This window comes from Anser brachyrhynchus (assembly GCF_964034855.1).
Source record: "Anser brachyrhynchus genome assembly, chromosome: 9".
NCBI classification, from domain to species: Eukaryota; Metazoa; Chordata; class Aves; order Anseriformes; family Anatidae; genus Anser; species Anser brachyrhynchus.
The window spans coordinates 16,557,159-16,578,568 of record NC_137703.1 but is presented as its reverse complement, the minus strand read 5'-3'; the positions used below and the strand labels follow the sequence as shown (position 1 = coordinate 16,578,568).

The window sequence follows — 21,410 nt, the reverse complement described above, 5'->3', positions numbered from 1 at the left end:
CTGTCTCCCCTCTGGTGGGTCTTTGGGTTAATTTTCCCCGCAGCATCTGGCCCCCCACGGTCCCCGTCCTGCCCCGTGGCCCTGCCGGGCAGAGGGAGCTCGGAGCACGGGGCGTGCGGGGGGCGGCGAGGAGCTCCGCACACACAAAAGCTGGAGCAGCCACCAGCAGCTGTAACCCTAGCAACAGTGTCTCAGGATTTGAATGTAATTATACCTCAAACGTGATAAACACTCCGAAGGACTCCTTATGTGGAGATCATACTAAACAAGTCTTTGAAATTACCCTCATCAAATATTGATAGAGGGAGAGTTTGGGGAAAAAAAAAAAAGACCAAAAAAAAAAAGGAGAGAGAGAAAAGGCGAATTCTTGTTCTTGCCCACGGGCTGCAGGTTAATGGGAATCTGTTGGTTTATCACCGCAGCGCAAGCCCCGCCGATAGCTCCAGCTCACAACAAAATTAAAAGCGGGGGCGGGAGGATAAGAGAAATAAAAGCATCAGGTGAAGCAGCCGTATCGATTGACATTTTGTTTTATGTTCGGCATGCAGGAAAGCGATCCCAATAAACACCATTTATCTTTCCCAGCCGTGGCCAGCAGGATTTAATTGCTGCGCGAGGGAGCAGGGGCCTTGCTGGGGGGCTGCAGGGACTCGAACGTGGCAGCACAGAGGGCAGGGATCCCCCACCTGCGGCGTGGGGCCTGCGGGGAGAGCTTAAAACTTCCTTGAAATGTCGGCCCTGGAGATGTAGAGGGGGGGAAGTGCTCTTCACTCTGGCTTCGTGAGTGGTGAGTGTCAGGAGAAAGGCGGCTAGGGAGAGCCAGCCCTGTCTGTGGCACTGCCAGTCGCGAGGCGCTCAGGGGTCCTGCGGCTGCGTTCGGTGTGGTGAAAAGGCTAGCAGCAGCGTCCTCGGGGTGGCTGGCAGCACGAAATGCTTGCGTGCAGGCAGCAGCTGCCTGGGCTGAGAGAGGCCCAGGGTTGAGGGTGCGTTTGCCCCGCGTGCAGCGCTGTGGGTGCTCCGTGTTAGCTCCCTGCGCTTGCGGCTTTCTGTCGTTCGGTTTTTGCAGAGCAAACCCGAGCAGCAGTGAAAGAGGTGGCCGCTGGCACCGTGAAGGAAGTCACCCGTGGGGCAGCGGCCAGCTGCGGGCAGGGAGCACACGGGACCCTTCTTCTGGTGGCGGCACCGGCGCTCACGCCCTGGAGAACCGCTCTTTTTTTGGGGCAAGCCTGGCTGAACCCGCGCTTAAAAGCATCTCGTATAGCACTGCTGGCAAACCTCTGAGCAATAAGAAAACCACCTTTCAGCTCCAGCCGCCCTGATCTGTAAAGTCCACCTGAAGCCAGAAGATGTGCTAGAATAGATGAAGGTTTTAGAGCGTGGGAACAACAACAAAAAAAGTGGCAGGCAGTCGAGACCCTGCTGTGTGCTGGTGCCCCTAGCTCTGTGCCACAGCAAACATGCAACCGGCTCTTTGCTGAAAACAGCTGGCAAATACAATACACAAACACGATGCCTTGTCAAGCACTGCCGGCTATTTTACGGGCTGCTTATAAACAGATGAAAACCTCTGTAATGCCAGTGCTGAGTATTAGTTACTGCTGATGTAGCTGGGAGAGGAAATGGGGGGGAAATGCATCTTTAAAGGTTGGTGGCAGGACGCAGAGGGTGACTTTATGCAGCTCGATTTGGCTGTGAGGAACCGGTGGAAAGGAGAGGGTCTGCAGGCTCCTGGGTGCTTGGAGATGCTGCTGAACAGCGTGTGGTGTCGGAGGGAAAAGGACTGCGTGTTGTCTTCTGGAAAGTATTTTTATGATTTAAAGAAAACTGTGCTAACCCTAAGGCTACTCTGCCTGCTGCAGAGCTTTTGTCTGAAGCAGTTCCCAACCCGAGAGCAGAGCAGGGTGGATCCTGTGTATTTGGTGATGGTGAGCAGCTCCTGTTGGCTGGACAACATTTTGTATTTGAAGCCCCTGAAGAAGGATCCTGATGATGTCTGCATCTCTCTGTTATCAGGGGGTTGAAAAAAAAATAATTTCTGTGGCTTCCTTTCCCAGTGAAAATTGCCATAAATTTCCCTTTCTGGAGCCTTTGGAAGGGAGGATGGAAGATTCCTTTGGGTTCCTATGGAGCATCCCTGGAAAATGCTCCTGCCATCAGCAGAAGATGTCAACAGCTGCACAGATCCTTTAGAAGGGAGAGGCACAGCACCACGGAGCTGAGAGGTGTGAACGGGAGGGCAAGTGTGGACAAACAGCACCCAGGGTGTGTGCAAGGAGGAAATGCCGGTCTGGGTTAAAAATGATGCTTTGACTTTGTTGGAGAGCTGTCGCTGTGAGGTGGCTGAGCTGCTGCGAGTCGGGTAACAGAAATTAAAGGAATTCCTGGGCTGGGCCAGGCAAGCAATGGCTCCCAGGAACGCTCCCTGAGTTCATGCCCAGGTGGTTCCTTTAGAGGTTAATTCCTCCTGGCAGCACCTGGAAGGAGACCTGGAGTGATCAGAGGGAATTAGGCTCAGTACAAAGGGTCTTAGAGTTTGAGGGTTTCTTGGTCCTCATTTTTTAAACGTTGAAATTTGCTCCTATTCATTTCTTTAAAAAAGTAAAATAGAAATCCCAAGCTTGCCTCCCAGTGCAGAGGCACAAAGAGAGAGCCGTTCCTAGAGTCAGTAGCAGGGTACGCTGCACTTCCTCCTGCTCCAAGGTGGCAGAATAAAGAGCTCCTGCAGTAATCTTTTTTCTAAGAGTTGCATTGTTAAAACCTTCCTTAGGGAAATGCAGGGAGCGTAATTGCTCTGGTCTGACTCTGCCCGCTGAGCCGCTTGAATTAAGTGGGTGTTTTGGCATCCTGAGCAGAGCCTTGTGGGAAGTGACCTTCGCCTTCCGCCGCTGCACTCTGCAACCTGCCGCTAATTAGGATGGAGAGAGCCCTCCTTTGTTTTCAAATACTAGTTTACCTCTGTCTTAGCTTTCTGCCGGGAGCTGACCGGCGTGACTCGGTGCATAATGAACGGGGCGCAGCAGATGGTAGTGCTCCAGCGCCGTGAAACACAACTTTTAACACCACAAAGCAGAACGGGAGGGAAAGGCCAGGCTTTGAACTGCTTGCGGAGTCTATTCGCAGCAAAGCTTCTCATTACCCGGAGCTGGAATTAATGTCTGAAACAGCGCTTTGTTTAAAAAAATTCTTTTCCACGGCTGCTTTCATTCAGTATTTGCAAACTTGGGAGGCCTGGATGAAGAGGCAATTCGGCGGATAGGCAAGGCTGAAGTCTGCGGAAAGACGTGCGCTGTCTGGGGCAGGTGCCAGGCTGTGCTGTGGCCCCATGAGAGGGGGCTTTGGCTGCTGCCTGGCTTCCCTCTGCGGTCACCTCTCCCCTGTAAGGCTCTGCGGCTGCCTCGGCATTAGGCACTGGTGAAAGGATGATGTGCGGGCTCTGCCTTTTAGAAAGCTCCTTGTTTCCAATCTGAAAAATAGGACAGAGAAGATGAAGTTTTCAAAGGTAAAGCTCAGTACCTCCCCTGCGGCAGAAGCCGGAATATTGAGCACTTAGAGGGTTTAAGCCAAATTTGCTCCTAAAGAGGATTAGTTAAACTGCGCTGAATTTCTATGTGAACGCCCTCATTCAAATGTAATCTGGTTTATCTTAATTTGCTTTGGAAATGAATTCAGTAAACCCAATTAACGTCACTTCAATTCTGAACGAGAGCATCCCCGTAGGGATTTACTAACTTTAAAGTAATCCACTTTAAGTTCACACCTTCAGCTAATATGTACAAACTTTACTCAGCACTCCTCGTCAGACAGCAGCTAGCCACATCTGGAGGCAAGCAGACATGACCCACAAGGAGCCTGACAGACCAATTTGGATGGGTGAAAAATCTCTGCCCAAGGTCTCGAAATACCACGGTTCTGAGAAACCTCGGGCCAAGGGCATCTGCACTGAAAAGCACCAGGCTCACGGTACAAGGCAGCAGGCTGGAGATGCAGGCTCCCTGTGTGGGCACTTGATCAGCTCAGTTCCCAGGACATCTGAGCAGCTAGAAATCACCTTCATGTTGCGTGAGGGTGAGCGTAACGTGCTCAGCCCTGCTTGGAGATAAGGGACAGGGAGGGCTGGCTGCTGGCTTACCCCTACGTGGCCATGCCTGCGTAGGAGGCAAGGAGGCTCCCACGATGAAACCCAGGAGGGCGTGGAGGCTTGCACAGAGCTTTTCTCTCAGAGAAGGTGTGTGGGAGGCCTGCTCTGATGTGGCCGGCACGGGAGCACCTGAGAGAAGGAGAGGACAGGAGCTTACTGCTGCCTCCCAGCCCTAGCATGCAGTGGCTGTTGGAATGAGCCTGTGACAAGCCCTGCTCTTCCCAAAGCATGAGGGAAACGCCTCGGGTTATGTGTGGGCAGGCTGCTGTGGGCTCGCCATTGTGTCGCAAGGCTCCAGATGTGCACCTGAACAAACAGCCATGCTCCATCGATCCAGGGGCAGGAGGAAACGGCCTAATGCCATACGTGTGTAGTGTAAATAGGAAGACTTCTGCAGAGGTTGGGCTCAGCCCCTGGTGCCCTGGGGCATGGGGCTTTGCCTGGACCCCTGCTTCACAGCAGGGCTTCAATCAGATCCCTCTGGCCCAAAGTGCAGTGTGAAACCCGGACAGACTGGTGGCACCACGCCTGGTGGCATATGGAGCTGCAGTGCTGAGCCACAGAGCCATGCTGCCAGGTGCCTGGTAATGCTGTCCTGCACCCAGTGTCTGTGCTGGCACTCCTATAACGCATCCTGCAAAGCAGTTGTGCTCCTGGAACCTAAGAAAACTGATGGACAAAGGCTGTTGCTCTAGGAAAGAGCCAGTGTGGGCTGAACCAGGTTGTGTCAACGTTGCTGCTTCCTCCATGAGGAAGGACTGCAGCTCCAGGGAGAACTGAGCTCTTCCTGGGAAGGAAGCATGCATGTGGGGAGCGTGTGGCAGTCAGCAGGATGGGCTGGAGTTAACACAAGTGCCACAGCTCCATGAAATCTGTTGGAAGCACTCAGGTGAGCTCACCTCCTGTGCCAGGTGGGATGGAGCAGCCTGGCCTCAGCACAGAGGCGCGAGGCCGCTCGTGTCCCACTTCAGATCCTTCATGCAGCCGGAGCCAAGCAGCACCTCGGTTCTCACCTCCCGAGGGTGTCTGGCATCCTTGGCAGGGTCTGAGCACCATGAGGAGGACAACGGCGGTTCCTAGGTTAGAACAGTGTTGGGATAAATGTTTGAAAATTGAAGGTAAGCATTTTCATAGAAAATTATTCTCTGACCCCTTCCTCTGTGTTGGTGATGAAGACGGAAAGGAAGGGAGCTGTTTGTTAAATGAGGCCTGTTCTTCAAGCCCTGCAAAAGCTCTCAATGAGTTAATTGTTGACCAGATTATTCCTCTCTCTCCCCTCTTGGTGTCTGCTGTCCTGTTTGATTTATGCCAGCTGAGAATTTGACCTAAATGGAAGTGCCCAGGTGAGGAGGAAGGCTTGTAAAGCTCACAGGTTGCACCTGTGTGGCATGGCTCTCAGTGCTGCAGTTCACGGCTGAGTTTGGAGAAGAGGGCTGTACCTATATCCTGCCCATGCTGCTGAAGCTGGAGGTGCTGCACCCTTGGAGAGGCAGATGAGGACTTCTGTAGTGGAATTCAAAGTTCCCTGGTATGCTCACCCTAGTTATGTTTTTTAGCAGGAATGATCTGATTGCTCAGCATGCAGAGAGGTGGCTGTACCTGCACTGAGCACTCCGGTTGTTCCGTGTGCTCTGAGCCGCGTCCAGGGGGCAAGGGCTGGTGCTGGCATCCTCCGTCGTACTGCGTGAGCGTAATCTGGCGTAGGCTTTCTAGGAACTGCTGCTCAGCAAGGGAAGTGCTTGGCAGAGCAGGGCTCGGGGCTGCCTACCTGCCATCTCCTTTGCTTGTCGCTAGTTTTCCTTATGTCCCTGGGTACTGCTGAGTGATATTGAAGCTTGGATAGAAGCGCCGAGTTGGCAACTTTTAATATTGCTGAAACATAATCAGCTTTTGCTTCTACAGCAATTAGCATGTTATTACCCGTAATGTTTTGCATGGCAATTTTCTTGTAAACATTTGTACTAATTCACCATAACCTAATTATTTTTATGACATGTAATTATGAAATATTTTTGGAGGAGGAATGGTTTCATTTTCTATTTATACCATTATTTCCTGGAAACAGCAGATATTTTTAACATCAGGAAATACATTTTCCCCCTTCACCAGTTAGTTTTTATTTTTATTTTATTTACTGCCTCAACTTGCCTGGATAGCTCAGTAGCTTGGACTGCACTCTTACAGAGACATGTGATGGGTTCCAGGAGAGATTAATTGCACTGTAATTTGTGGTAGCATAATACTTAAATGGAAGAACATCACAGGTGTTTTTCTTCACTGCTCAGTGGGTAGATGCGGTGAGTCCCAGTAACAGCATCTGCCATAATGTCCCTTTTCTAAGTAGTTAAGGAAAGGGTGATGTGGCAAAGCTGTTTCAGGAATGCAACCCGTCTGAATGCAGGATCTCTTGAGGGAGATACTGGTGGCTTTTGGTGTCAGGAACTTACTGCTCAAGCCTTAGATCTGGGATGGCTGGCATCCCTGAACTCTGCCAGCTTGCTTTCTGGCTTGGCGTGGCTGTGTCAGCAGGCTGAGAGAATGGGGAAGCAGGGTACCAGTAGGTGGGTGGGGATGTCTGCCACCCTTGCTTAAAGATACTGGCAGAACAAGAGCAAGGGGAAATGTCCAGGCTTCAGTTCTGGCTCCAAAGAAAGACTGAATCTGCAGAGGCAAATACAAAAATAACGTCTGGAGCAGAGCAGTGGGGAACTCAATCTTTAGGGAACCTTGTGGGATGATGTGAGAGGTAATTTTGAATCCCTGCAGCTTGGGAAGGAAATTGAATTTGTTTTGCCCGCTCCCCACATGTATTCTGCTCACTTGGTTACTGCACCAAGCAGGGAGCTGCTCACCCTGCTTTAAAAGGTTGCAGCAGCAATCACGCTAGTATATGTTGCACATGCTCAGCCAACATCTAATGGCAAGAGGCCTTCCTTAATCTCATTCACGGAGCTGCTGTATAGAAAATGTGCAGAAGTCAGGCTTAATCTTAATAAGTATGAAACTTGGCAGGCTGAGAGACTTGTATGTCTTGCCTGATCTCCAGTCTGGAGAGGTCTCAAAATGGAGCAACGTGTAGCACATTGACATGCTAGAAGAATTTTTACAAAAAATGCTTTTTTAGATGACTGCATGTAATATAAATGAGATTTATTTCAATGCCTGTCATGATAGTTGAAGCAGTAACAAATTCAGTAATTGCTAACCCTGTGGTCACACAGGCTTGAATGTTTAACTCTGAGCTACATTTATAGATCCAGTCACAGCAACTTTTAAATAGTATAGCCAGTCCTTATTATACTCACCCTTATATGCAGAGAGGCGAGTGTCCTGGTTGGTGTCTGTGTAGCTGTGCAGTGTGCTAGCCATGTTGAACATGCTGAGTGTTACAAGCAGACTGCTGTCTCAGAAGTTGCCTAAAATCATCTGTTAATCCTGTGATACTGATGAGGAATGTGGAAATTGGGTTAAGGAAAATTCACTGGCTTTTTTAATCTTTCTTGATGCTGGATATTAGTGCGAAGTCACACTTCCAGAAAGCCTACAAGTAATCAAAGGTGCAGACCTGAAATGATACAGTGATTTCTGTGACTGCAAGACCTGAGAATTGAAGTGGGCTGTTATGTGGAGAATTTTAGCAGATTTTTGCTCTCACTGAATGCCAACAGCTTCCCCCAAATTCCCTCAAAAGCAACTTGTTCAACAGCCCTTCTTAAATGATGTTGCTTTACTGGTGGGGATATTCATTGCCTGTCAGAACAGAGAAGGTGACTTACAAAGTTCTTTCATCTCCAAAACCCAGTGTTATCCTTCATCTTTCTGCAGAAGTAATGAATTGAGATTGTGCTGTAATGTCTATCTTATGAAATATCTTGAAAATGAAGCAAACTCTGCACTGAGTTGTGACACAGCTGATACTATTACTGAGGTATCTGTTAGCAGAAGTTAGTTACTTTGAGCCCAAATGTTGCTGTGATTTTATTTATTTATTTATTTTCAGAGACTATGCATCAACAAGGATATTTGTACATCAACAAACAGTCAAAAATTTGTCAAAACCTGGTGTTGTGTTTGATGCTTATCAGCTGAGCTCCCTTAAGGCACCCCCAATAAGCATGCTGGCCAGGGATTTTGAGAATGAGTCAAGGATATCTAGGAGGTCCCAAATGGCTGGTAATCATTTCCCCATCCTTCTGATAGCATAGAAGGGTCACTTTTGTACATGAGTTTTCTACCCGGGAACTGTAAGTCATTAGCAGTACAAGTGTAGCTGGAACTGATGAAAATGAGCTAGTCCTGTTATTCTAATAGGTATAGGGAATTGTACCTTTAAACTTGCTGTGAGCAAATAGAAGGGTGTTTCTGTACTTCAAAGGTATCTACTAAAAATCGGACTTTTTTTTTGGCCTTGTCTAATATTACAGAGGTCAGGAAATTGGAAATGGCAGTTCATTGCAATGGAAAAGTTTCCTAGCTTATAACTGGAAATAACACAGTCAAGAGGTTTCTGATATGCTTTGATATTCTAGAAGTTATCTATCAGGTCATGTCACTGCTTTGTGTTTTTGCGGAAACGGGTAAAATATAAAAATAAATAAATAAATAAAAGTATGCAGAGAAAAAGGGCATCTCTTCTCTATCAAGAATCTTATGAAAAATCCATCCCTTATCACTGCTGGAGGTCTTATGAAGACTGAGTTAACTGTCTCTAAGACCGCCTGAGCCCTGTCATACTTGGAAGTAGCCAGATCAGTGTCATCAACTCATAAAAACAAACAGAACACCCCCAGAATATCCCATCTGCCTCAACTTCACTGACAAAGCACGTTCTCCTCAGCCTTTGACATAACCTGGTGTGCTGCATGCTTTACATATATGTAAAAATAATACTCTATTAGCATATATTGCTGCGAGGCTTGGCAGAAGGGGGATAGAGACAGGCAGCTTGCAATGGGCGATCTTCTTGAAGCAGCTGTCTTAGAGTGCTTGTCAAAACAGATTTTAAAATGACTTTAAAAGGTCATGCAAGTGTCAGAAGGTTATTCTACAGTGTACCGATCTGTGTCAGCGTGGCGGTGGATGAAACTAAATGCACAGATGACAGGTATCTGAAAACCCAAAAGTCAAATGTGTATGATCTCATAACGGCCATGAATTTCATTTATTTGCTGTGATTATGCCTGAAATGTGCTTGTGGGTTTTGTAGTGCCAGGATATTGAGGAAAAATCACAGGAGCCAACAGATGGGCCCATATGTGTACGAGAAAATGGTTGAGACATAAGTGTTCAAAATTTATGGTGGCCATAAAGACCTGTGGAAATGATTGATTCTGCTCATTGCACATGCAGATCGTGACAGATATTAGAATAAAGTAAGAACTGATAGCCTCTGATCTAGGAATTAAATTTCTCCTTCCATGATGTCATTATGATGTCATACTTTATTGCCTATAATTTTAAAATCCATCTGGGTCCAGAGCTGTTGTCACCGTGCTGAGGTTCATGTGTACGACATCGCACAGTGTGTCAGCTCCTGTCTCTGATGGCAGTGCTCTAATCATTGGGCGGTGCTTTTCATTTAATCTCTTTTTTTCCCTTATGATTGTGATTTAAAGCGCTTTCCTGTCCTGATACGGGAAGTTACTGCTTTCTCGGGGCATATCATGTTCCAGGCCAACTGTTGCTGTTTCTGAGGAGGCAGTGTAATTTGGAAGGGTCTTTGGAGGGCAGTGAGTGCAGTTCTTAGATGCAGTTTATTCAGAAAAATATGGATTTCTTTGGCCTGGAGGTCCTTGTCAGGGTGAAAATGATTGTTAGGGGATGAAAGGGTGACTGACGCATGTAATCCCTGTATCCTTTGCCTCTTCTCTCCCGAAGGCATATTAAACTGGTGTTCTCTAAGAACAAATAGAACAGAGAAGAAATATCACCTGGTCACTGAGGCTACAACCAAGACGTGTGTGTGGCCAGGTTAGTTGGCAGATCTTCATGGCTGTCATTGGAACGTGCCATCTCCAGCTCAAACGCGAAATCCTTGAATAAAACAGACCACACGGGAGAAGTGGTGTGCTTAACCCCAAGACGTTTTTAATTCCCCTTCCAGGGAAGCATGTCTTGCCTCACCAAGGGTGAAAAAAAGGTCCGAGAGCCACGGGCCTTCCCTAAGAAAAGGCGCTCCCGAGGTGCACAAACAGTGAAACCAGGCCGCGGCGTGGGCTACTCGGCTTTAGCGAGCTACTGGTGCTGGTGTTCAGTTACCATGGCGATAAGCATGGCTGCTGAGCAGGCCCGATCCCTTCTCCCTGGCCAGCGGGTGTGAGCCCGGAGCAGAGGCCTCGCTACTGTGCTCCAGTGCTTTATTTTTTTTCAGATGAGAATGGAAGGCCCGCGAGCCTTTGATAGCCTCCTCTTGCCCCTAGTGTTTCCTCACCAAGTGCCTGGCAGCACGCAGTGGCCCTCTTCATCCCTTTGGACTTCCATCTGTAAAACGATATGCTGGTTATTTTTACAGGAAAGGATTATTTTGAAACTATGGCTGTGTCCCATCTTTGCTTCAGCCTCCTTCCCAGCTGGCTGAATTGTATCTGGATTCCCTCTGACAGAAGGGTAGGCACAGGAGCAAAGTCTGTCATTTTCTTTGCAAAGCCTGTGGTAGCAGATTGCAGAGTTTTCTGTCAGTTCATTAATTACGGGGGCTTTAACTTCCGAGACTAGCAAACACTGGAAATACCAAGGTTGCCTCTCAGATGTTATAAATAACCCATTGGGTAGTTCTGAATTGGAAGAGGGCTCACAAGCTGCCAGGTTTCCCTTGTAGTACCTGTGGCTCGGAGCAATGTTAATTGAAGAGCCGGCACTTTGCTGGCACCGCAGCTCACGCAGTGTGGAAGCAGCGAAGAGCAGGCGTGGGATGCCTGGACCTGGAACGACTGGCTGAGCTTGGTGTGAGCCTGCTGCCAGGGTATGAGCATGTAGGAACCACCGTCCCAGGGTAAGGTGATATTCTTCTGGGACTGTGGCTGATCAGTTGTCTCAAGACTGCACCAGGAAATCTTAGCAAGTCGACAGCGATGCCATGAGCTTAGTTTCTCTGGTGGCTGCCAGCTACTACAGGAGGAAAAAACAAATCAAAAGCATAGCAGCAGCAGCAGCGACACTGATGAGGGGGGGGAAAAAAAGCCCCTGTGGTGCAGCTGGCTACTTGTTCAATGCAACAGCACCAGAGAGGAAATTCCTTCCCAGTGCTCACAGGTGATCAGCTTACACATTGAAGCATGAAGTTTGATTACCCTTGTAACATTTTATTAGCTTGCATAGCTGCAAATGTTATTAATGCTCATAAAATTATCCAGTCCCTTAAAATGTCTGTTCCACTGGTGCGCGTCTCCATGACTTCCTGGGCAGTGGATTCCAGAAGTGACTGTACCGGGTCAAGTCGTATTTTTCTTTTATTTGTCTCAAATCTACAGCCTTTCTGTTCCATCAAGTACCCTCTGTTTCCCTTTTAAATTAACGGGCTGGTTAATGTGAAGCAGCAAACCGGTTTTCACTGCAGACTGTGCTTTTACTTACTGCAGTCAGACTTCCCCTATTTTTTCTCTGATCGAGAGCTTCTAGCGCATGGATGTATCCTGTACTCCCCGGGTCAGAGGGGACCTGTCTATACGTGCATGTCACATCCATCCCTTGCCCTTGTCACTGTTTTGGTAGAATGGCAGGTGTCAGAGTGGTGGCTGCTGTTTCTGTGGGCAACAGGAGTCAGCCTGCTCGCCTGCCTCGAGGAGGAGGCGGCCAGGTGCGTTTGGCAGGGTTGCATGTGCCCGTAAGGCTCAGACTGAAACATGCTTCACTTGTGGAGATGGTTCTCCAGCTTTGACATGACATCCATCTCCATTTTCTACATACAAATACATACATGTGTTTGTAAGTAACCTATATATGTGTGTGTATAGATGCAGACACACTTGCAAATGTGTATGTATGTCTGTATCTATATAGAGGCACGTGTATTTACTGTGGCACCATCCAGCCACCTAAGGACCTTCCTGGGTGACTTGGGTGCCAGTGGCTTGCTGCAGGGGATCACCACCCCCTGTTATGTGCCTGTGAGGGATGCTCTTGGAGGCAGAGTAATAACAGGGAAGAAAAATGTTGCTCTGGGCTGTGTGTCAGCAGACTTCAGACACAATGGGGCCCGTGTTTCCAGACAAGCCTTTTTAGCTAATTAGCTTAGTAAAAAAAATCTATTTCTCTTCTAAAATTCCCTGCCATCTATCTACCTAATAGAGTCGAGCAGCTATATATTGTGTGTTGGGGTATGCAGTGCATCATCTGCCTCCAGTATTTATCTCATTGCTCCCAGCCTGGTCTCTCCATCTCTGTCTGCAAGAGCAGCCAGGTTGCTCAGGCTGACCGCTCGTCCTGGGAGCCATGGTAGTGCAAACATGCTGGAACTCTCCTTCCCTTGTGCCTTCTCCTTTGCTATCCCGTGCCAACTCAGCTGTGCCCATGCCCTTGCTTGCCTATTTGTGTTTCTGTAAGAAACATCCAGCAAGCAAAGGATAAACTGGTGCAACTGTATGGCCTGGGTCAGGGGCCTTCTCACCTCAATTTGTAGAATTTTTGTAAGGTTGCAAGGGTGTTACCTCTGCTGCTGCCTCTGGAGCTGGGATGGGGCTCTGGGGATACCAGTGAGGGCTGTGATTGAAGCCCGGTGGGTGAGTGCTGGATGGAGGACAGCTGTGGGCAGCAGGGGCAGTGGGCATCAGCTGATTTGCAAGTCAGAGAGGCAGATCATCCCCTTATGAAATTAGCTGCACATCCTGCAAAAGCAAGCAGGGGCAGTTAGCAGCATCTAGGCTCCAAGGAGTTCAGATCAGAAGTGGGGACAGACATGCCGGGTTCCCTTGCTGTTACTGTTGGGGGTTCAGAGCTGTTCCGTCCTAGTAGGGATGAATGCAACGGGTCCAGTCTGGCATGGTAGTGCTTTGGCTGCAGCATAACTCAGGCTGGAGGATGCAACCCCTGAATTCTGGCCACGTGGCAAACCACTTGTAATCAAGTGGGAATGTCTCATCTGGAAAGACATCTAAATGTCACAGACCCACATGGCAGCAATTTTCACCTAAGATCTGTTTCTTTGGATGTTTCAAACTCCAGCCTCCAGCTGTTGGATTGCCGTTAGCAAGATTAAAGAGCCATTAATATCAGAAATCATTTTGTGTAGGAATGTACAGACCAGAGTCAAGTTACCTTTTAACCTTCTTCTTGGGAAACTGAATTGACTGAACTCCTTAAGGTTCTCACCTTAAGGCTGGATTTTCACACCCTAAATTATTATTGCAGCTATTATTTGAACTCTCCATTTTTGACACTTTTTTTTTCCTCAGAAGTGCGAATACAGAAACTGGACACCATGTTCTTGACAGCATCAGGTAGCAATGCAAAGTACACCTCCCTGTGTGCTCCACCGTGCAGAGGACACGTGGTTAGCCTCAGCTTGGTGCTGGAAGCTTGTGTTAGTCAGATGTCTACCCTGACCTTTGCTTGCTGCCCTGAGCAAGGCTCACTAAACCCGCTTCTAAATCCCAGTGAAGTGTGTTGCACTTGATGATGATGTATGCATGTGGGTTGTCAAGTACTTAGAGATGACAAATGCTTGTTAAATGGTGAGCTGGTTGCTTCTTTCCTGGGCTCCGTTTTTGTTCGCAGCTCTCTAGATGTTTGAATAGCGTGGAGCCACCTTCTCTGGCTGGAGGAGAGGTGCTGCTGCGATGAGTGGGTGTTTGTCTTGGATCTCTTTTTGTCTGTTTACAGTCTTGTGTTTGCTTGTGTGTAATTGTTAAAACGCCATTAGTTTACTAAGAGAACGGATTTCCTACGTGTTGGTGACCTGTCCACTTACTGTACTATTTCCCTTTGCATTTTCTGCAAATGCTTTCAGCCATTTTCTGACTTATTGCTGAAAACCTTAGAATGTTAACACTGAGCTTCTGTGCTCTGGCCCCTACTTCATATATCTTTTTACTGCACTGCTTGTTTTAATAACAGATATTAAAGTGTTGGGCAACGGTTTATAAAACTGTTTAAAAACAGAACAAAAACCCCAGAAAATCCTGGAACAGAATGCCTTTGTTGGCTAGAGTTAAGGTTTGTAAATATTTATTCTTCGCGAGCAAAAAATATCAGACTGTTGCGATAGGAAAAATTGGGCAATTCAAATTTAAAGTGGCAGCCCCCCTGTACAGACGGTGTGCCTGTGGAAATGTCGATGGGCTGGAACCAACCGCTGTACTGGTAGGCGAGCTCCTTCATCACCGGAATTCGTAAGAGCACTTTCTACCCTTTGCTGTAACTTTAGAAATAAACAGCACTGCGTTTGTATTTGTTTTCTCTCGGTTCATCCCAGTTCTCAACCTGTGTTGGAGCCAGCTGCTGTCCCCAAGCCACCCTTCCAGCTGCAGGTCCCGGATGGCTGCTGCACGTGTCGCATGGTTCTGCTGATGTTCCGTCGCCCACAACCTACCAGTGCGCGTGGCACCTTGCTTCCAGTCCGCTAAAGTGTTTCAGAGGCAGTATTCTCTTAAACACCTTTGCCATAAAGAAGCCTGAGGTGTGTTTGCTTGTGAAGCATGTGAGAAAGGCTCTATCAGATAAGGTCGCTCTGCAGCCCTCGCTCCTCGAGTGATCGACCCACCCTCATCGTGCCAATTCTCCGCTTGGCCCCCGGGTGCGGCAGGAGCCGGCTGCACCGGCTCGCGGCAGCCCATGTGCATGTCGACCGGCGCGTTCTGGGAGATAATTCTGTGCTCTCTGGATGCAATGGGAAGACCTTGAAAATGTTTTTCTGAAAGAAAAACAATATTCTATGGCAACTGGCTGGCCTTCAGAGTGTTTTATAAGCAGAGTAAGGCACGGAGGATGTTATGCCAAGAAGGACTTACATAAATTGCTTTCTGCTAAGATGCAACGTGAAACCCTACGACGCAGCTCTGTTTTCTCACTCGCTTTTGGCTCTGCTTCTCTCACTGCATTTCGAAGCAGGGTGGAACGGTGAGCCCCAAATGCCTTCCCTGGCTCCTGCTAAGGGTCAAAGTAGCTAATGGAGCTTGCTGAACTACCGGTAATGGGGCTCTGTAAACCTCGGTGTGGTCTCTGAATGCAGATGACAGGTATCAAGGCTTAGTTTTCAGCCCCAGCACAGGTCTATAGTTGTGGGTTTTCTTGTGTGGTTGACTTCGGAGTTAAGGCCAGAGGTTTTGAGGAAAACCAGCAGAACTAAATGAATTCTGCGTTACTGTTCCAAGGGCTTCTAGTCCCAGCCTTCCTAGGAAAGATAAATCCTAGGAGCTACAGTAGGGAGTTGAAATATTTCTACCATATGTTCTGTGGACTGACCTGCGGAGAACAGGAACTCACAGGTTGCTGCCTCCCTGCTGCCATAGCTCGCACCTGAGGTTCCCAGGTGCCTCTGCCTGGCTCGGCCCTCTCAAACCAGAGTGAGGGAAAGCAAGTCTGCCATCTGGAAAGTCTGTCTGGGACATGGCTACTCAGGAGCTTTGCTCTCCTACAAAGGTGGGAGATTAATATAGCTCCCAAAATAATCTCTTAGCTTTCTTGCATTTGCAAAGTCAGGGTGGGAAGTTGGGTGCTGAGCATAGGAAGTTTTTCCTTCTTTAAAGAAAGTAGTATGTGAGAAAGTACATGACAAGGTAGCCTTTGTTCTGCTTTGTATTCTTGTCTTGGAGTGCTCCATTCTGCTCTGCATTAATCTCTGGTTTACTGTGCAACCCTGGTGCTTAGACAGAGAATCCTCAAAGGAAAGATGTGTGGAGATATTCATGGAGGTCACTTCACCCTAGATCTTTAGGGTGCAATTCACTTTTTGTGAGCAATAATTCATTACTGCTGTGATACCTTGATTTCCCCATCATAGCGGGTGTGCGGTATTTGGACAGCGGGAAGAAAGCTGGGAGCTGAACTGAGCAGTGACTCCTGAAACCAGAGCAGCAGCGATGAAACAGCTTTGGCAAGGAGCTGAGGAAATGACAGCCGTGAGGATTGTGGAGCCTCCTTTTGTGATGACCTTTGTGATCCTGAGCAAAAGGTCATGGGCTGTAGCAGCAAGCAGATCCCTTCAATAAGATCCTCTCTGAATCTAGCAGCTGAGAATTAGGCTTGGGGCTGATGGAGAGCTCAGCATGGGCCTCAGGCTGTGGTATGTGATGGGCATTAGCAAGCTGCTTTGTTTCCTCTCTGCCGTTCCTCAGAATCGCTGCGTTTGGCAGGAATTAATGGATCTGGAAAAGGATGCGGTGGTTAAAGCGGCCAGGTCAGGTAACAGCAGGCCTGGAGGTGACCGGGTTTGCTCCACCAGCTGTTTGACAGTCCTGCCTGCTGCTGCAGCATCGTACAATTAGAGTTTCACAGAGCATATCCCTGTGCTCTGAGCTGTGAAGCTCCTAATTTTCAGGCCCCGCTATTTGGTCCTGGGGGTGTGTTCCGCCTTATGAAAATGGCCACCTCGTGTGCCCTGGGCAATTACGCTGAGCCTGGTGTGCTGGTGGGTACATGTTTCACCGAGGCTGTTCCATCTCCCCTGCTCTGGTGTCAGGTTTTTGTGGCTCCTTTCTTAGCTTCTCTGATTCCTGCAGGACTGGGGAGAGCAGGGAATTTTTATCGTATCCCATGCAGTTAATTAGGAAGCATTCCAGCTTGTGCCGTTTGGTGGGGAATATTTCCAGGCTGTTCAGTGATGCTAACAGAGAACAGACCTTGCAGACTAAGTAGGAATTCCTGATGCTAGTACCTAATTTGGGACGAGCTTAAATTCAGCAGCCCATATTCTGTAACCTTTAAGTCTCAAGACTGCTGCCCTTCCTGCACTCGCTGGCACTACTGAATGGGAGGGTGAGGGAAACAAAACACTCTTCTAAGAGTGGAGAGGTCAGTCTGTCCTTGGGCCGGCTGGCTGTGCTAGGTCAAGGAAGTGGTGCAGGACTTTTCTGATAGAGGACGCTTAGTTTGGGGTGAAACAAATGGATTAGTGACTCTGAGGGGTCTTCATGCCCCAGACCACCAGCAGCTCTTGTTGGATATCTGGCGGTGGTTGGCTGAACAAATCAGTTTGGTAACCGAGACAGCAAACTGCATTAGAGGAACTTTGTGATTAGATGAGGTCCGTGATGGAATCAGGCCATGCCTGAACCTCCTTAAGAAACCCTCCCCCTGGGGAAGGCATCTCCAAGCTGAGCGTGCAGCGAGGGAGCAGGTGCAGCACCACACAGCACCCGAGCTCGCTCGCTGTTCTGCATTTTCTCACCGGCAACTGCTGGGGCTTCATGAATGAGAAAGGGACTGCCCACGCGACTCAGGCTGGGCAGGATAATCTATTTATGTGTGATTGACACCGGGAAAACGTTAGTGAAACCTTGCAGTAGGGTGGCAGCTCATTGAGATGCAGGGCCGTGCTGTGCTCAGTCGCTATTCATCCTTTGAAAAACGCACCACCTGGCAGGATCATGCACCTCGGCCACCAGCTCTCCGTCACTGCTGGGGCCATGTCACTGGAAATGACAAATTGGGGGGGAGGAGTACGGGGTGGGGAGAGAATTGCCTGGGGAGTGTATGAAGGCCACATCTGACTGAGATGAGCTCGGGGAAAGTTGAAAGAGCAGCTGCCTTTGTGTAAGCACCTTCTCCACCCTCTTCTGCGTAGGCAGGCGAGACCTTCCTGCCTGCGTGGGCAAGGGGCCTGCAGGTGGGAAGAAGTGGCGTGGGGAGCAGCAGCCTGAGAGCAGGACCCTTTGGGACATGAGAAGTGCCCTGCTGAGCCAAGCCGATGTGTTCACCTAGCCCAGCACCCTGCCCTGCAGGTACAGTAGGTGCCCTGCAAAGAGACCGTGGGGATCTGGCCCCTCTTGCCATCCCTTCCCCGAGTGTCTGTAGGTCATTGGAAGGTATCTCTCTGCCGTGTCCCTGTAGTCTCTGGTTTTTGATCTATCATTCATGAATTTTTGATCTTGTTTTGCTTCCTGGTGGCCGACTTAGTTGTCGTGCTCGCTGCTGTTGTAATGTCATGTCTGTACAAGGGTTGGGGAGCCTGGCTCTTCCAGCCTGCCCCTGTGAAGGAGGTGGGTCACCAGCACTGCAGCGGGACCTGCAGCATCCCGGCCGTGACAAGGTGAAGCTAGTTTTGCCGTGGCCTGACAGCTTGAGGGAGCTGCTCGGTGCTCTGCCATAGCGCTGTGCGCGAGGTGGCTGTGTGAGCCGTGTTCTGCACCGCTCCATTCCTCCTCTTGGCATGCTTACGTTTTTTGGCTTAGCTGGAAGTCAGATGTTGTGCAGTAGGGGTAAGAGTTGTTTAGGACTCGACTTGTGATCTTTGCCTTACCCGCCTGAGTCGTGGGTGTCCTGCTCCCACTCAGGACTCAGTGGCTCTGCCAGTACGCTGGCTGTGCTGAGCTGCAGCTCCAGGCAGAGGGATGAGAGACGGTGTCTGCAGCCGGCTGTTAATCTGTGTTGACTTGATATGTAAGCTCAGAGTGGATCACTCTCCTCTGGGGTGGCACTTGTTCGCAGTCATTAACCTTTATTTGGTTTGGCTTATTTACTCACCTAGTGAATTAGGTCAAATTGAAGTGGCTTACATTACACTGAGCAATGGCCACTTGAATCTGGAGTGACCATGTCCACACAGAGGTTAATGCAGTTCAACCCAATCACTTTAAATCTACCCTTGCTGCTAACAGGAAGGATTTCCGTCGAGGTCCCTGCAGAGGTATGCCCTGCTCCCTGCATGTTCTCAGCTCGAAGAGGGGATCCCAGCCCTGCTGCTTCGGCATCTCACCGCAGCTTCCCTCCCTCCTTGCCTTGATCAGCAAGCCCAGCTCTTGGCAGTGCGAGCGTCTGTTTGTGTGCTGATTTAAGATTCTAGCTGAAATAAAATGAGTAATGCTAATTGCTGTAATTAGAATCCTTTTAGTCTCCATATGAATTTTACCGCTCTTATTATACACAGGACAGGAGAACAAGGTTCCCAAGAGGGGCAGAGTTAACTAGTGAAGTAATAAATCTCTGGCTTATTGGCAGGTGCTGTAGGGTTGTACTGACACTGTAACTTTGTCAGTCTTTGGCTAAGTAATAACAAATGGGACACAGTAAGAGAACTGGAACCCTCGAACATGCTTCTCGAGGACCTGGAGGCAGTTCAGCTGCCACAGCTCCGACCCAGGCCCATCAGTTGCAGCTGCAGTGGGGTTTGTCTGGCCTGCAGGGTTCATTCTCCTGGCTGGGGATTTCAAAAGCTTCCATCCAGTTGCTGGTTCTCTGCTCCACCGTGAACTGTCTGTAAGACCTCTGCAGCTCTCCAGGGCTCACATGGTCTCTCTGTGCTCAAGTTCAGTGGAAATCCCCCCATCTCTGTCTCAGAAGGCATTGTGTGTGCACAGGCTGCAAGGTGTTGGCACACTTCAGCAAGGTTGCTTGAAGAACTACCCGAGGTATGTGTGGGAGACAGAGGCTTCCCACTTGAGATCCTTCCGAAACCTGCTGCAAACAGGAAGTCTGTATGAAAATATTGGACAGAGGAAAGGGTTTTAGGGCCCAAATGGCTCCCCAGGCAGCAGGACTTGCTATAACCTTTGTTTAGGAAGGGCAAGGTGTCATCCCTACAATGCTTCTCATTCAGCACCATTCAAAACCCCACTGCTCTCCGATGGGTGATCGGCAGTGGTGCTGTCATGGGATCATTTAGCTAGGATCACTGGGACGTGCCTGCCCACATCAGTGACTGCCCCAGTGCTCAGTGGCAGCCTTAGGACTCCAGTGAGGACCTGCCTTCAGCAGCGGCTGCCTCGCGGAGCTGTGGCTGGGAGGAGGAGGAGCTCACGTTGCCATTTCCCAGAAGTGGAGCCTGGCGCTGTGCCCTCGGTGCAATTTGGCCACCAGGAGCCGAGCCCAGTGGGATGGATGCTGCACGGCTCCGGCTCTTGGGAGCCATTCTGGGTGTCTGGGACCCCTTCAAGTTCATCTCTGTTCTATGAGCAGCTCCCCAAAGAGGAAAGGTGGCTTTAATCCTGCCTGCGAGCAGGAAGAAAAGAAAAGGGGAAGGAACTAGTGTTGCTGAGCGGTGTTGGAGATCAGCGGGAAATCACAGCTATCCCCAAATCTGCAAAATGCTAACTTCCCCGAGAATGAGTGCTTGATGCAGAAGGAAACAAGGAGACAGATAACTGATATTACCCTAATGAATAAACAAAGGTTTTAAAGGATGGACTCCTCATGCAATGTGTTATTTTTAACTTAGTGGCAATTTGCATGCTAGTCAATTTGCATACATTAAATACATCTCCCCTTCTGCATCGAGTCCCCCTCCCCTCCGGTATAACATCTCATTGTAGTGCTGCTGGGACCGAGGAGCCTGTAGCTCTGGAGGGGATATTAATTTGCCCAACACATGCTGTGGAGGTTTTTATCACTCGCCGCACATTGGACCTGGTGTCTTTGAAGTCGCTAGTGCCTCGAAGGGCCTTCTGCTTGAGCTGGCTGGCATGGAAAAGAAGGAAGGGGGGGAAGATGCCTGGAGGAGAGGTGCACAGGGGAAGAAAGGAAATTGTTTAGCTTGCGTTCTTTCAAGAAGAAAGGAAACGAGCAGTGCAGAAACTCTCCCCTCTGCCAGAGAGGCTGGGCACTTTGGGTAGGTAGGTGGCTGTTTGCTTTGCTCGCTGTTTGAAGTGAAATATGCCGTCTGCCTGGGAGGCGCAGAGTAAGACGCTCGAGAGCAGAAATCAGCCCATGAGATCCCCAACAGCCACCACGAAGCTGGTTTCTACTTGCTCTGCGGTGCTTGGTGGCTGTGGGCTGTGGGCTGGCTTTGGAGGTGGATGTGGGGCTGGTGGGCAGGCACCCCGCTGTGGTTCAGAGCGCGGGGCTCGGCCTGGGGGGTGGCAGGGCCCTGCTGGCCCCCGCTGCTTTTGCCCTGTGCTCCAGCTCTCCCACGTGAAAGGTGGGATCAGCAGTGTCGTGACTGTTCTTAGCTCTGGGACCTGCTCGCAGAATGTGCTGAGGGAGAGGTGAGGGAATGCTTCTCCACGACCTGGGTGTTGGTGTGAGAGATGTCTTGGTGAAAACGTGAAGAGGCGTCGTGACATTCCTCTGTCTTTGATAGACACAGAAGTCATTTGCAGCCGTAAGATCAACATGCAGGCTTTCAAAACGCTGCTGACTCTGTGGAAAAAGCTTTTGCTGTTGTATAGTGGAGCCTAGGGGTTTT

At 49.3% G+C, this 21,410-nt stretch overlaps 1 protein-coding gene across 1 annotated transcript in view; it reads left to right on the top strand.

Moving 5' to 3' along the window:
* LOC308199595 (uncharacterized protein) overlaps nt 1-21,410 on the top strand; it is a 149,345-nt gene that overhangs the window by 12,120 nt on the left and 115,815 nt on the right. The window lies entirely within an intron of this gene.